At 44.9% G+C, this 17,135-nt stretch overlaps 1 protein-coding gene across 8 annotated transcripts in view; it reads left to right on the forward strand.

Annotated features, from left to right (window-relative positions):
• Window positions 1-17,135, forward strand: part of LOC130358794 (glycoprotein-N-acetylgalactosamine 3-beta-galactosyltransferase 1-like) — a 103,038-nt gene that overhangs the window by 42,763 nt on the left and 43,140 nt on the right. For 2 of the 8 annotated variants that reach the window (XM_056562596.1, XM_056562600.1), the window contains exon 2: window positions 15,121-15,259. The gene's annotated coding sequence lies outside the window, so the exon portion shown is untranslated. The other 6 variants (XM_056562594.1, XM_056562595.1, XM_056562592.1 and 3 more) reach the window with 6 other exon arrangements.

Below are 17,135 nucleotides of genomic sequence, written 5' to 3' on the forward strand. Positions count from 1 at the left end.
TAGTATATGTTTATTTATTATTTGATTATTTATTGTTTATTTTTTATTTATTCTTTATTTACTGTATTTTTTTTTATTTTTTTTACTTTATTTAACTTTTTTTTGTACTGTCCCACTAGGGGACTTGACACATAATAAATTGCAGTACGGATCTGTACTGCAATGTATTATGCCTGACAGTGTTACACTGACAGGCACAGAAGATCAGACTCTGTCTCAGGCAGAGTCTGATGGGCTTCTTTAGTCAGGTAACCAGTGGCCGTTCAGAGGTCTCTGGTTGCCATGGCTACCAATGAGACCCCGCCATCGCAGTTGTGGCAGGTGCCTGGCGATATGCATTCTCCAGCTCCTGCCTTCAATCACAGGCCCCACACCCGCTGCGCCGTGAATATGAATGGACGTATATGTATGTTGCGGCAAGTCACCGGACAAATGCATATATATATATATATATATATATATATATATATATATATATACATTTGCGGGAAGGGGTAAAAGCTCCCGAGTACTGGAACACCAGGAGCAAGATAAATAAAGATAAAGCCATCTATTTTTATTGATCGGTTTAAGGTTTTATTCACTCTTCTGTATGAAAAGCAATACAGTGGTCCCTCAACACACGACGGTAATCCGTTCCAAATGGACCATCGTTTGTTAAAACCATCGTATGTTGATGGATCACTGCAATGTAAAGTATAGGACAGTGGTCTATAACCTGCGGACCTCCAGATGTTGCAAAACTACAACATCCAGCATGCCCGGACAGCCAACGGCTGTCTGGGCATGCTGGGAGTTGTAGTTTTGCAACATCTGGAGGTCCGCAGGTTGAAGACCACTGGTATTGGAGGTTATATTCACGTGCCCCCGCCGCTCTGGACCGTCACCGCTCGTCACCGCTGCCCTGGATGTCGCCTTCCATCGTTGTCGGCGTGTCCCCGGGGTGTCCCCGACGCTCCGGCAAGGCCTCTGCTTCCCCGGCATCCTTGCTCTCCGTCGCCGCCATCACGTCGTTACGCACGCCGCTCCTATTGGATGATGGGACGGCGTGCGCAGCGACGTGATGACGACGATGGAGAGCGCCGACAATGCAGGGGATCCCGAAGAGGATGCGCTGGAGCTCCGAGGGCAGGTAAGTGATCGTCAGCGGACCACATGGGGCACCGTAAACGGCTATCCGGTGGCAGCTGAAGCAGTCTGAGCTGCCGGATAGCCGTTTATGCGATGGCCCCGACATACAAAAGCATCGTATGTTGATGCTGCCTTCAACATGCGACGGCCTCTGAGAGGCCATCGCATGTTGAAAGTATCGTATATCGGGGCCATCATAGGTCGGGGGGTCACTGTACTGATTATTTTTTCTTGTTTACAGTTTTTCTTTATTTTGTTTCTGTACTGTATTAGTTCATATTTTTGTTTGAAGGTCTTTTTCACAACAGTTAAGGCAGACACACACACACACACACACACACACACTGATTATTGGAGATTGCCTGTACTCAAAGACAATATGGTAAATGTATAACCTACATCTTCCTGAATTAGTGCAAAGGTTTAGTGCTAAAAGTACAGTGGTTGTTTATGCATGCATTTTCTATATGCTCCATGTATCATCCTTTGCCAGTCCTGTAATGCTGGGAATTGTTTTGGAATAGTTGGAGGTACACTGTTTGGATAACTCTTTTTGCAGCAGTGTTGCCTTTAGCTGTGTGCCTACAGCTTTTTCAAAACTACAACTCCCAGCATGCCGAGACATCCTTTGACTGTCCAGGCATGCTTGGAGTTGTAGTTTTGCAATAGCTGGAGGCACATGATTGGTAAAACTCTGTGTTACAGCAGTGTTGCTGCAGACTGTGTTCCTCCTGCAGCCTTGTCAATCAGCCATCTCGTGTCCATGACCACTGGACACACTCATACTGCTGTGGGACTTATCAGTGTCCCAGGAGGTATGGGGACCCCTAGTGGTTGGATTTTCGGAGGAAGTTTTCTTCCATAAAATGTGAATTTTTTTAAAGAAGTATATTATAAAAACTATTCTTTTGCAAAGATTTACAACATATCCTTTTTTTTTTTACATCTGACAGTGCACATTTAACCCCTTAACTCCTTTGGGACGGAGCCCATTATAACCCTAAGGACGGGAGCATTTTTAGCAATTCTGACCACTGTCACATTAAGCATTAATAACTCTGGGATGCTTTTACTTTTCATTCTGATTCCAAGATTTTTTTTTCGTGACATATTCTACTTTATGTTCGAGGTAAATTTTTGTCGATACTTGCATAATTTCTTGGTGAAAAATTCCAAAATTTGATGAAAAAATTGTAAATTTTGCCTTTTTCTAACTTTGAAGCTCTCTGCTTGTAAGGAAAATAAACATTCTAAATAAATAATATTTTGATTCACATATACGATATGTCTTCTTTATGTTTGCATCATAAAATTGATGAGTTTCTACTTTTAGAAGACATCAGAGGGCTTCAAAGTTCAGAAGCAATTTTCAAATTTTTCACAAAATTTTCAAAATCTGAATTTTTTAGGGGCCAGTTCAAATTTGAAATGGATTTGAAGGGTCTTCATATTAGAAATACCCCATAAATTACCCCATTATAAAAACTGCACCCCTCAAAGTATTCAAAATGATATTCAGTAAGTTTGTTAACCCTTTAGGTGTTTCACAGGAATAGCAGCAAAGTGAAGGAGAAAATTCAAAATCTTAATTTTTTACACTCGCATGTTCTTGTAGACCCAGTTTTTGAAATTTTACAAGGGGTAAAAGGAGAAAAAGCCCCCCAAAATTTGCAACCCAATTTCTCTCGAGTAAGGAAATACCTCATATGTGTATGTCAAGTGTTCGGCGGGCGCAGTAGAGGGCTCAGAAGGGAAGGAGCGACAATGGGATTTTGGAGAGTGAGTTTTGCTGAAATGGTTTTTATGGGGGGGCATGTCACATTTAGGAAGCCCCTATGGTGCCAGAACAGCAAAAAAAACAAAACACATGGCATACTATTTTGGAAACTACACCCCTCAAGGCACGTAACAAGGGGTCCGGTGAGCCTTAACACCCTACAGGTGTTTGACGACTTTTCGTTAAATTCGGATGTGTAAATGAAAAAAAAATGTTTTCACTAAAGTGCAGTTTTTTCCCCCAAATTTACCATTTCTACAAAGGGTAATTGGAGAAAAATCCCCCCAAAATTTGTAACGCAATTTCTCCCGAGTACGGAGATACCCCATATGTGGCCCTAAACTGTTGCCTTGAAATACGACAGGGCTCTGAAGTGAGAGAGCTCCATGCGCATTTGAGGCCTGAATAAGGAATTTGCAGTAGGGGTGGACCCGGTTACAAGGATGGGGCTTGTCTCCACCAAAACCCTACAGCAGTGTCTCCCACAGGGTGCCTCCAGCTGCTGCAAGACTCCCAGCCTGCCAGGACAGTCTATGGCTGTCCGGCAACACTGGGAGTTGTGGTTTTGCCACAGCTGGAGGCGCCGTTTAGTAAACACTGCTGTATGAGACGTTTTTCATTTTTATTGGGGGGGGGGGGGCGACGTGTAAGGGGGAGTATGTGTAGTGTTTTACTTTTTATTATTTGTTAGTGTAGTGTAGTGTTTTTAGGGTACATTCACACAGGCAGGGGTTCACAGTAAGTTTCCTTGAAGGAAACCCACTGTAAACCCGCCCGTGTGAATGTACCCTGTACATGGGGGGTGGGGGGCGCCCCAAACCTTCAGCTGTGGCAAAATGACTTCTCCCAGAATGCACTGACAGACCGTACATGCTGGGAGTTGTAGTTTTACAACAGCTGTAGGCACACGGGTGGGGAACCACTGAGTTAGAAAACAGACCTAGCTCAGTGATTCCAACCCATGTGCCTCCAGCTGTTGCAAGACTACAACTCCCAGCATGTACGGTCTGTCAGTGCACTCTGGGAGTTGTAGTTTTGCAACAGCTGGAGGCACACGGGTTGGAATCACTGAGTTAGGAAACAGACTCTAGCTCAGTGTTTCCCAACCAGTGTGCCTACAGCTGTTGCAAAACTACAATTCCCAGCATGCCCATACAGTCAGGGATGCTGGGCGTGTAGTTCTGCAATATCTGGTCCTTCAGATGTTGCCGAACTACAACTCCCAGCATGCCTGGACAGTCTGGGCATGCTAGGAGTTGTAGTTATGCAACAACTGGGGAAGAACAGTGGTCTCCAAACTGTAGCCCTCCAGATGTTGCAAAACTACAACTCCAAGCATGCCCAGACTATCCAGGCATGCTGGGAGTTGTAGTTCTGCAACATCTGAAGGGCCAGATATTGCAGAACTACACGCCCAGCATCCCTGACTGTCTGGCCATGCTGGGAGTTGTAGTTTTGCAACATCTGGAGGGCTACAGTTTGGAGACCACCATATAGTGGTCTCCAAACTGTGCCACTTTAGATGTTGCAAAACTACAACTCCCAGCATGCCCAGACAGTCAGTGCATGCTGGGAGTTGTAGTTTTGCAACATCTGGAGGACCACAGTTTAGAGACCACTACACAGTGGTCTCCAAACTGTGACGCTCCAGATGTTGCAAAACTACAACTCCCAGCATGCCCAGACAGCCTTTGGCTGTGTGGGCATGCTGGGAGTTGTAGTTTTGCTGCTTTTAGAAGGCCACAGTGAAGATCACTTATCGCGATCTTCACTGCAGCCTTCTCCGCCGCACTTTCCGGCCGTCGCTCTTCCGCCTGCCGCTGCTGCTCCGGGATGCCGACGCCTCCGACGATGCCGGTCCGGGTAAGCCGGGCCATGTCCCCCCACTCGCCGCCCGTGTTCCCCCCACTCTGTACCGACTTCGATCGGTGCGCAGAGCGGGGGGAAATTAACTGTAACCCCCCGCCCCTCTCCTGCCATTGGTGGTCAGCCTGACCGACCAATGGCAGGGAATAGGAGGAGGTGGCAACATTGCCACCTCGCTCCTTTGCTTTAGGCTGATCGGAGCTGTCTCTGACAGCTCCGATCACGCTTATTTTCCGGGAGATCGGGTCACCAGTGACCCAATTTGCCCGGATCGCGGCAAATCGCAGGTCTGAATTGACCTGCGATTTGCTGCGATCGCCGATATGGGGGGATCTCAGGACCCCCCTAAGCATTGCCACGGGATGCCTGCTGATAGATATCAGCAGGCATCCCGGTCCGATCACCGCCCGGCGAGCGGCAGTGATCGGAAATGCCGAGGGCGTATGGATACGCCCTCCGTCCTTAAGTGATGGGACGCGAGGGCGTATGCATACGCCCTTCGTCCCCAAGGAGTTAAGGACTGAGCCCTTTTTCACCTTGAGGACTGAGCCCTTTTTTGCAATTCTGACCACTGTCACTTTATGCATTAATAACTCTGGGATGCTTTTACCGATTATTCAGATTCTGAGATAGTTTTTTTGTTACTTATTCTACTTTAACACAGTGGTAAATTTTCTTCGTTACTTGCATTCTTTCTTGGTGAACAATCCCAAAATCCCAAACTTTGAAACTCTCTGCTTGTAAGGAAAATTGATATTCCAAATAAATTAAATATTGATTCACATATACAATATGTCTACTTTATATTTGCATCATAAAGTTTACATGTTTTTACTTTTGGAAGGCATCAGAGGGCTTCAAAATTCAGCAGCAATTTTCAATTTTTCACAAAAATTTACAAAATCTGAATTTTTCAGACCAGTTAAGTTTTGAAGTGGATTTGAGGGGTCTTCATATATGAAATACCCCATAAATGACCCCATTATAAAAACTGCAACCCCAAAATTATTCAAAATGACATTCAGAAAGTGTGTTAACCCTTTAGGTGTTTCATAGGAATAGCAGCAAAGGAGAAAAATCAAAATCTTCATTTTTTACACTCCCATGTTCTTGTAGACCCAGATTTTGAAAAGGGGTAAAAGGAGAAAAAGCCCCACAAAATTTGTAACCCAATTTCTCTCAAGTAAGGAAATACCTCAAATGTGGATGTCAAGTGCTCTGTGGGTGCACTACAAGGCTCAGAAGGGAAGGAGCGACAATGGGATTTTGGAGAGTACGTTTTTCTGAAATGGTTTTTGGGGGGCATGTCACATTTAGGAAGCCCCTATGGTGCCGGAACAGCAAAAAACAAACAAAAAAAAAAAAAAAAACATGGCATACTATTTTGGAAACTACACCCTTCAATGAACGTAACAAGGGGTTAAGTGAGCCTTAACACCCCACAAGTGTTTGACGACTTTTCGTTAAAGTCGGATGTGTAAATGATTTTTTTTTTTCCACTAAAATGCTGGCTATCCCCCAAATTTTACATTTTTACAAGGGGTTATAGGAGAAAATGCCCCCCACAATTTGTAACCTAATCTCTTCTGAATATGGAAATACCCCATGTGTGGACGTCAAGTGCACTTTGGGTGCACTACAGTGCTCAGAATAGAAGAAGTCACATTTGGCTTTTGGAAAGCAAATTTTGCTGAAATGGTTTTTGGGGGCATGTCGCATTTAGGAAGCCCTTATGGTGCCAGAACAGCAAGAAAAAAACACCTGGCATACTATTTTGGAAACTACAACCCTCAAGGGGTACAGTGAGCTTTAAAATAACACTGGTGTTTGACAAATGTCCACTAAAAACAAAAAATTTGATTTTTTTCACTAAAATGCTGGTGTTACCCCAAATTTTTCCTTTTCACAAGGGGTAATTGGAGAAAAGCCTCCCAAAATTTGTAACCCAATTTCTTCTGAGTATGGAAATACCCTATATGTGGATGTAAAGTGCTCTGTGGGCGAACTACAATGCTCAGAAGAGAAGGAGCGCCATTGAGCTTTTGGTGAGAGAATGTGGTTGGAATAGAAGTCAGGGGCCATGTACGTTTACAAAGCCCCCCCGTGGTACCAGGACAGTGGACCCCCCACATGTGACCCCATTTTGGAAACTACACCCCTCACAGAATTTAATAATGGTTGCAGTGAACATTTACACCCCACTGGCGTTTGACAGATCTTTGGAACAATGGGCTGTGCAAATGAAAAATGTTTCATTTTCACGGACCACTGTTCCAAAAATCTGTCAGACACCTGTGGGGTGTAAATGCTCAGTGCACCCCTTATTACATTACGTGAGGGGTGTAGTTTCCAAAATGGGCTCAAATGTGGGGGGGGTCCATTGGTTCTGGCACTATGGGTTTGTAAACACACATGGCCTTCCATTTCGGACACATTCTCTCTCCAAAAGCCCAATGGCGCTCCTTCTCTTCTGAGCATTGTAGTGTACCCGCAGAGCACTTTACATCCACATATGGGGCTACAAAATTAGGTAGGGGCTCTTTTCCTATTCTCCCTTGTGAAAATGAAAAATGTAGGGTAGCACCAGCATTTTTCTTCATTTTCACATCTAACTTTAACGAAAATTTGTCAAACACCTGTGGGGTGTGAAGACTCACTATACCCCTTGTTACATTCTGTAAAGGGTGTAGTTTCTAAAATCTGGTCACATGTGGGTATTTATTGTTTTGCGTTTATGTCAGAACCGCTGTAAAATCAGCCACCCCTGTGCAAATCACCAATTTAGACCTCAAATGTACATAGTGTGCTCACACTCCTGAGCCTTGTTGTCCATCCACAGAGAATTTTACCCTCACATATGGGGTATTTCCGTATTCAGGAGAAATTGCGTTACAAATTTTGGGGGTCTTTTTTTTCCTTTTACCGCTTGTGAAGTATGGGGCAACACCAGCATGTTAGTGTAAACATTTTTTTTTACATCCATACGGGCGGGTTTACAGTGAGTTTCTCGCTGGGAGTTTGAGCTGCGGCATATCAAACTTGTAGCAGAAAACTTGCTGTAAACCCGCCCATGTGAATGTACCCTGTAACTATGATTAGGGACAATACACATCCTTTATGGCTCACTGGGTAATTGTGGTTCCTGCACAGCCTCAACCCCCACTTGGACAGGTCACGCCGCTTCCTCCTCCACGCTCTCAGGCCGTTGGTCCTGTGACAGTGTGTGACTCCGCCTTATGATCCTCCACTGTGCCCTCAGCCTCCACTGTCCAGAAAAGTCTCAGTGCCCCTTCAGCAAACCATGTGTGCAGAGCATGGCGGTTTCACACTGTTCTTCACATGGTTTTCCTTGGCGAACGGAGTCACACAGGGGAGGAACTGCTAAAAGTAATTCATGAAGAAATCAGAGCATGACATAATCCACGAAACCTGGAAACGGGAACCATGGTGACTGACAACAAGAAGAACAACTTTTCTGCACTGCAACAGGGAAGGCTGAGCCATGTGCCCTGCATGGCACACGTGTTGTCAAGCGGTTGTCAAGCGGTTCCTGAAGTGTTCCCCCCATTTGCAAGACATCCAAACAATGGGAAGGAAACTTTGCATGCACTTCAGCCACTCGTCCACTGCAAAGCATACCCTCCTTGAACTGCAGCGTCAGAACGGTATCCCCCAACATGGTCTGATTTGTGACGTTGCCACACGTTGGTATGTATTCCACCCTCCATATGTTGGACAGCCTATACGAACAGAGAAAAGCCATCATCGATTTCTTTTTGATCTAAGCAGATAGGGGTACTCCCCTGTGTAACTTCAATGTGAACCAGTGGCAGCTCATACGTGAAAACTGCCGTTTTCTCAGGCCCTTTAAGGAAGCCACATTATTAGTAAGTCGCCAGGATTACGTGATGAACAATGTCATTCTACTGCTTAATTTCCTACAACACGTGTTGGAAATGATGGCTGGTCAGGGCAATGGAGACGTGGCGCCTACATCTCAGGGCCACATGAGCCCTGTGGGGGCTGAACTGGAGGAGGGGGAGTGGCACAGTTGAGCACAGTTTAGGTTTCGCCAAATAGGTGGTTTTTCTAGTCATCTGATGGGAGAGGAGGAGCAGGAGGAGCCAGAGGAGCTAGAGGGTTATGAGGAAGGCAAGACAGAGGACCCAGACACACTGTGGCAGTATGCAGGGGAGATGGAGGCAGGGAGTCCTTCCGAGTTACTTGCACAAATGGCATGATACATGCTCACTTGCTTGAGTAGTGACCGCCGAATTGTCACCATTTGGCATCGGGATGACTTCTGGCTCTCCATCTTATTGGACGCTCATTACCGCCACAAAATGGGACCTTTTTTACATCGAATGACAGGGAGGACAAAGTGACCTACTACAGAGATATCCTATGTAGTCAGTTGGCCCATGCCCATTGGTGCCATCGACCATCCTCTCACAGGTCTGACTCGGGGGTCCTCTGTGCTAACCTTCCACTGCTATGGCTTCTGGGGAGGGGTGGCAGGAGTAGTACCAGCTCCATCAGCAGCAGCCTGAGTCTAAAGTAGCTGATGAATACCTTTCTTTATCTGCATAGTGAAGCAACTCATCAGCAGCAGATAGACCTGGAGCAGGACCTGAACCAGCAGGTGGAGGCATACCTTGACCATGCCAACAAACCTTGAAGATGCGCTGTACTTCTGAGCAGCCAAACTTGATTTGTGGTAGACTCTAGCAGAGTTTGCCTTTGAAAAGCTGTCCTGCCCGGCCAGAAGTGTGCCATCAGAGCGGGTGTTTATGTAGAAACAATGACCTTTGTAAAGATGAATCAGGCATGGATCAGCCAGGATTTCCACCCACGAATGCCTAGATTAGAGTAGACTAGATTGACCATGGTGCCACACCAACACTTCACAAATATGGATAGTGCCAAACAGATTTAAGGCACTGCTCCCCAGTTACAAACATTCCTCCACATCAGACCTTTTTTCACCCACCTTCGTCACCAGATATTGGTATTGCCACCCACCGCACCACTCTGTCACCGGGTCACTTTCAGGACTCCTCATGCTGCTGCCTCCAGGCTGTGCCATTCAGCCACTATATTTTCTCCTCATACTACAGGCAACTCCAGGCTGTGCCATTCAGCCACTTTATGGTCTCCTCATGCTTCAGCCATTTCCAGGCTTTGCCATACAGCCACTATATGGTCCCGTCATGCTTCAGGAACCTCCAGGCTGTGGCATTCAGCCACTATATGGTCTCCTCATGCTTCAGCCACCTCCAGGCTGTGTTATTCAGCCACCATGTGGTCTCCTCATGATTCAGCCAATTCCAGGCTGTGGCATTCAGCCACCATATGGTCTCCTTATGCTTCAGCCAACTCTAGGCTCTGGCATTCAGCCACTACATGGTCTCCTCATGCTTCAGCCAATTCCAGGCTGTGGCATTCAGCCACTATATGGTCTCCTCATGCTTCAGCCAACTCCAGGCGGTGCCATTCAGCCACTATATGGTCTCTTCATGCTTCAGCCACCTCGAGGCTTTGGCAATCAGCCACTATATGGTCTCCTCATGCTTCAGCCACCTCCAAGCTGTGGCATTCAGTCACTATATGGTCTCCTCATGCTTCAGACAATTCCAGGCTGTGCCCATTCAGCCACTATATGGTCTCCACATGCCCAAGCCACCTCCAAGCTGTGTTATTCAGCCACTATGCAGTCTCCTCAAGCTTCAGCCAATTCCAGGCAGTGTATTTCAGCCACTATATGGTCTCCCCATGCTTCAGCCCCCTCCAGGCTGTGGCATTCAGCCACTATATGGTTTCCTCATGCTTCAGCCAATTCCAGGCTTTACCATTCAGCCACTATATGGTCTCCTCATGCTTCATCCACCTCTAGGGTGTGGCATTCAGCCATTTTATGGTCTCTTCATGCTTCAGCCACCTCCAGGGTGTGGCATTCAGCCACTATATGGTTTTGCCATGCTTCAGCCACCTCCAGGCCTGGACCATTATCTAAAAATATTTTATGGTAACACTAGCTACCATTAATCTTTGATTTAAATTTTGAAATTCATCTTTTAATCTTAGGGATTGTGAAGCCCTATTGTCTACTCATGCTGCTGCCAGCTCAAGGCTGTGCCATTCAGCCACTATATGGTTTACTGATGCAGCAGGGCCTTGTAGATTGCCTAAAAATATTTTATGGTAGCACTAGCTATGAAAAATCTTCAATTTAAATTTTAAAATTCATCTTTTAATCTTAGGGATTGTGAAGCCCTATTGTCTACTCATGCTGCCGTCAGCTCCAGGCTGTGCCATTCAGCCACTATATGGTTTACTGATGCTGCAGGGCCTGGGACATTACCTAAAAATATTTTATGGTTGCACTAGCTACCATAAATCTTCAATTTAAATGTTAAAAAATATCTTTAATCTTCTCTATTGTGAGGCTCTATGTTCTTGTCAGGCTGTTGCCACCTCCAGACTGGGTCATTCTGCCACTATATGGTCTTCTCTTGCTGCCGCCAATTCCAGGCTGTGTCATTCTGACAGATTACGTCTCCTCATGCTACTGCCACCTCTAGGCTCTGTCATTGTGTCACCATATGACTCCTTGTTAGATTGGGTTTTGTGGTCATACAGTATTAGTTCAAAGTAAACTTGGGAATCTAATATAAATCTTAAATAAAAATTTAAAGAAATAGATGTAATCTTTTCAAGACTGAGGCCCTATGGTCTTCAACGTCATATTACCTGTGGAATTATCACAAGAATCCAATGAAACAGCTTGGAGCGATAACAATGAACAATAACTGATTAATTGAAACATTCACACTTTCATAGTCAGGGGGTGCTGAGAGGCAGGGGCTGGAACAGGTGGTACCTCGCCTGGTAGGGGACCGCCAGCTCGATGCTCACCAGAATGGGTACTCAAAAAATTAAAATAAATTCAAATAAAATAAAATAAAAATTACATAAAAAAATCTCTTTATTCTCTTCAATTTTGACACCATAGGGTCTCCCTGCTGCCACATCGACACTCTGCAGCAGTGATTCCAATAGCAATGCCTGTAATATGCCTGTCATACTGAACAACACTATTATTTCAGTAACACAGCACACTCCCTATGCTTGTTACGACAAGGCAAAGTGCTCTACACCCCCTATTGAGGCTCTCAGTAGGCCAGAAATAGCTGTTTTTTATAGGGATTCACCGCAAAAATATTCGACCCAAATTTTTTTTTTTTTAGAAAAATACGGTATATCGGCTGAATCTAATTTTTCTAAAGTTCGCTCATCTCTAGTCCTGGCTACACGTAGCGACCGGGAGCCACTGAGTTTAACCCGTTCTCTGCTCGTGAAAATGGTTTAAACCCCGTCAGCGGGACTCAGGACGTTGTACAGGTATACCCCCTGAGTCCTTATAGACTCAGGAACGGGGGCATTCCTGTACGCCCTGTGTCCTTAAGTGCTTAATAGAAGTAATTTACAAATCTGTATATCTTTCTGGCACCAGTTGATTTAAAAGAAAAATGTTTTCCAGTGCAGTACCCCCACAGACACACCCACTTAGATGGACTCCCTCATACACACATTTAAATCTCAAATCGGGTTATGTAGGTTTCTATTAGTTTATTTTTTTTATAAGCCCCAAATGCATTAAAAGAACAAGCTAACATTTACTTCCCTCTTAGATCCCGCACTGATCTCTTATCCGGGCTCTTGATGGCACCATGGTCTTTAGCGGCCTCACTTCTATCACTAGGCCCTGCAGGGAGCATGGTTGGTGGGGGGGGGGGGGGGGGGGCGATTCATAAGGTTTTTGCATCTGTTAGTGGATTTTGTCCAATTGACTTTTTGGGTACATTTATCTAGAATTTGCACCATTTTTTGTGACTATTTGCTCAGAATTTTCAGTTTTTGGACGCATTTTTGTGCAACCCTATTCTACTCAATAGCGGACAGTTTTGGATTGTCCAGCTTAGTCTCATAAGACTTAATGTATTTGCACCCTCCGAATAGCGGACAATCCCAATAACACATGCGGACACACCTGTGCCGAGCAACACACTACCAATAGCAGGCAACCAGGGTTATGTGCCTGCCTTACCTTGTACACAGGGCCCTATCAGGTGGGTACAGCCAATACTCTAGTAAGGGGCCCGGGCTGCCAGGGGGCGCTAGCCCCCACTGCACCCCCTTGCAGCAGCCCCTTACAGAAGCAGAAGACCGCTGTCATTCGCCCTCCCATCTGATCCCCCATGCCACTTTATTTCCCCTGTGCCGAATCATCCCTCCTTTATTACCCTTTGTGCCATTTAATTTCCCGTTTATTACCCTCTATACACATCATCCCACCTTTCTTACCCAGTGTCACATTATTTTCTCCTTCCCTCCTCACTCTGATCCCCTGTTGTTACAGTATTACAGTACAATGACTGTGTTTGTTGTTAAATACTGGACTGCAATAAATCATTACTTTTCCTAATTGGTTACATTGTTGAGTTTTTTAAAAAAAAGCCTTATTACAGTGCAACATTATTTCTTTATAATATCGCTTTTTATAGTGTTTATATGTAATTACAACCTGGAGTGAGTACAGTATTCGGTCATTTAGAAAGATTTTTGAGGCTTTTTTTTTTTTTTTTACCAATAGGGGACATCTCTGTGGTGACACTGGGGTGCTAGAAATACCTTATTTACCACTTTGTGATGCCAAGGCACTGTTAGTCTATACACGGTCTAGGGTGGAGACAGCTTCTCCTGGGCCAGATACGGGGGTAAGAAACACTCCGATGTCGGGTTACAGATAACTGCCTGTTACTGAGCAGGTGCAGATGGCATTATACACACACACACAGAGAAGAGTAGAAGGTATGCAGTGTAACCCATGGGAGCCCTGTTGCCTTGCTGGGACTTATGGTGCTTTTCACCCACTTGATTGATATATTGCGCAGAGGAAAAGTTGCCCAGTTGCCCATAGCAACCAATCAGATAGCTTTTTCATTTTGCAGAGGCCTTGATAAAAATGAAAGAAATATGATTGGTTGCCATGGGCAACTGGGCAACTTTTCCCCTGCAGAAGTTTTGATAAATCTCCCCCATAAACTTTAGATTTGAGACTGAGAGATATCTCACGCTGACTAGGGTTCTATCCCCGCCTGGGCTTGACCCACTACTTGCAAAATGGCGGGCTGACTTGAGAAGATATTTCCTTGGGCGTCCCTTGGGATTCTTAACACTCCACCTCCTTTCCAGACTGTCGCTCAGCACACTGGCCTGGAGCAAGACTAGGACTAGAATGGGGCAACTCCTCCCTCCCTACACTATGAGAGGGAGATTTATCAAAACCTGTCCAGAGAAAAAGTTGCTGAGTTGCCCATAGCAACCAATCAGATCCCTTCTTTCATTTTTCTGAGGCCTTTTCAAAATGAAAGAAGCGATCTGATCTGTTGCTATGGGCAACTCAGCAACTTCTCCTCTGGACAGGTTTTGATTAATCTCCCCCTATGTTCCTGAGAATTTAGGGGTTTCCATTGATCTGGTTAACAATGCATCTTCCCATCTTAAAGGCACAGTACATAAATAACATAATACCCAGTGAATACAGTAAATAGCATCAAGTGCTGGAACTTATTAAACATAATAAACATTTTCACAGTGGGCCCAACACAGGAGCAGCAGGCATGTCCGAGGAGATCAGCAGCCCACAGGACAGCCGGCTCACCACATCTTAGTAGCGGCCACTTCACCCCCCGTAAGTGTACGCTATTGGGAGATACATTCTGCCCTGTATGCTATTCTAACCTTTTAGAGATTGTAATAATGACAATATTGGCCACTCTCCAGCTTCACCAGAAACTTTACCTTTAAGTCCAGGAAATGGTTGAATGGGATTTGTAATAATTTGACTTAGAAAGTCTCTGGGATTACAGGTGATTGTTATCTTAATGTATGCTGTATGTATCTGTTCTACTATAAAACGTATCTTGCAACTACCTGCTTTTCTTGTCACTTCTGTGAATCATCACTCCTTGAGGAAGCAGATCAGGTATTTGCACTTTTATATTATTTCTTGGCTGGGCGAGTATAATGACAGCTGGGGATGTGAGCTCAGAAGATGGGATTGGTTATTTCCCTGCCTGTTTCTTGACGTAGTGCAGGATGTAGCTTTCTTGGTGTGTGGAGCTTATCGGCTGTGACACTGACAGAGAGTGCATGGTGTGTGAGCATCTCTAGTGTGAGTGCAGGCAGAGCAGCTCTGCAGTGATCAGGGCGGGTGCACAGAGCTCATTGCTGGATAACACGGTGCACAATAATCATTTTTTATATTTATGTCTTATTTTCAGGTTCCTTCCATGTGGGGATGTGCAGACCTGTAAACCATCTTTGTCTGTTACCCAAGTGACTGTAACCAGCCTGGTGAACCACAAAGATAAGCAATATCTGGCTGGATCTTTCTTCACCACCTGTCACTGCAAACCTCAGGTATGTACAATGAACATACTGAATACTGGCAGAGCTTGTGCAGTGACAGATGTAGCAGAGCTACATAGTATTATAGTAACTTTAAATATTGCAGTAAGTCTACTCGTAGTCCTATGTAAAACTACAGTCAACAAATCCCAATGAATTGGGAAGGAAGAACTTGGCTCTGCACGTTCACTGTCTATATTTCTTATCAAATCGCATGCATTATGTCAAGTCCCACAATGGCATTTTTTACAAGTGACATAATTACATTAATACAACAGTTTTTAAATTCATTTCTGCAGCGTTTAGGAAAGGGTAGTATGTCAGATTCCATGACATGACATGACATGTCAGCATTTTTAGTGGCAATTTTTTCATGCTGTGTGTAGAGCATGCGGGGAAAAATAATCAAATACGAAATCCAAAAGGCTGCGTATATGTAGAATTGACATCAACTTTAGATGAACCTTTTAGCCTGTGTAACAAGTGGTGACACATAATAGAGGTTAATATCACATGTACTGTGTACAATACTGGGCACCAGTGTACAAGAAAGATATAGTGGAGCTGGAGAGGGTTCAAAGACGGGCAACCAGGGTAATACAGGGGAATGGGAGGACTACAGTACCCAGAAAGATTATCAGAATTAGGGTTATTTAGTTTAGAAAAAAGAAGGCTTAGGGGCGACCTAATAACTATGTATAAATATATCAGAGGACAGTACAGAGATCTCTCCCATGATCTATTTATACCCAGAACTGTGTGGTGTCAGTGGTGTGCAAATGCAGGGTAGCTGTTATAACCCTAGGGGCAGATGTTATTAACCCCTTCTTGGTGTGATATTAGCCTCAACCACCCGAAGGTAATACCATGGGATCGTGGGCTAGCCACGGGGGCAATGAAGACACCAATGCCAAGTTACAGACAACGGTAGCTTTACTGAGGGTAGACAGGTGATACTATCTATGCAGTACAGCCAATATCCCAAGGAGGTGACCAGTGACACAGGGGGACCTTGCAGACTTGCTGGGACTTGCAGTATGTAGAGACACTTTAGTGCAGGCCACGGTGACTATATAGAAGACTTGACTTGACTGACTTGACAATTGACACGAAGATGACATTGAGCTTTTGACTACAGACTTTAGGCTTGTGGCCTCCAATGCTCTGGACACACTCTGAGACGACTGCATTGGACCTCGGCAGGAATAGCAATGAACTAAGAGAGAGATTGTAGCTTCACCCCTGGTTTTATAGGGGTGCTATGCAAGGAGCCCATAGGTCACTTGGCGGGAGGGGGGGAGGTCACCTGATCACTAGTGCCTCCTGGGTAACAATCACATGGTAAGAGCTATTAAAGAAACTGTACATTTTATTATACAACTTATGTACATAGGGGATAACACATAAAGGGGGCCCTGGGGACATGGAGAGACCCTGCCTGACAGGGCAGGAGAAGTATGGGGACACACCATCCCGTATTGGGCCACCATAACTGTATCTATAACAAGGGGGCATGCTCTTTGTTTAGAGGAAAGAAGGGTTTTACACCAGCACAGACGGGGGTTCTTTACTGTAAGAGCAGCGAGACTGGAATTCTCTCCCGGAGGAGGTGATCATGGTGAACTCTGTAAGAGAGTTCAAAAGGGTCTGGATGCATTTCTGGAGAGTAATAACATTACAGGTTATGGATACTAGATTTATAGGAGCAGAAGGTTGATCCAGGGATTTATTCTATATTTATTCCATATTTGGAATCTGGAAGGAATCTTTACCTCTAGTATGAGTTTTTTCTTTTTTGCCTTCCTCTGGATCAACTCAGAAGGGACTCAATAGGGATATAGGTTGAGCTTGATGGACTCTGGTCTTTTTTCAACCTTGTAAACTATGT

This window comes from Hyla sarda, chromosome 2, assembly GCF_029499605.1.
Source record: "Hyla sarda isolate aHylSar1 chromosome 2, aHylSar1.hap1, whole genome shotgun sequence".
Taxonomy (NCBI): domain Eukaryota; kingdom Metazoa; phylum Chordata; class Amphibia; order Anura; family Hylidae; genus Hyla; species Hyla sarda.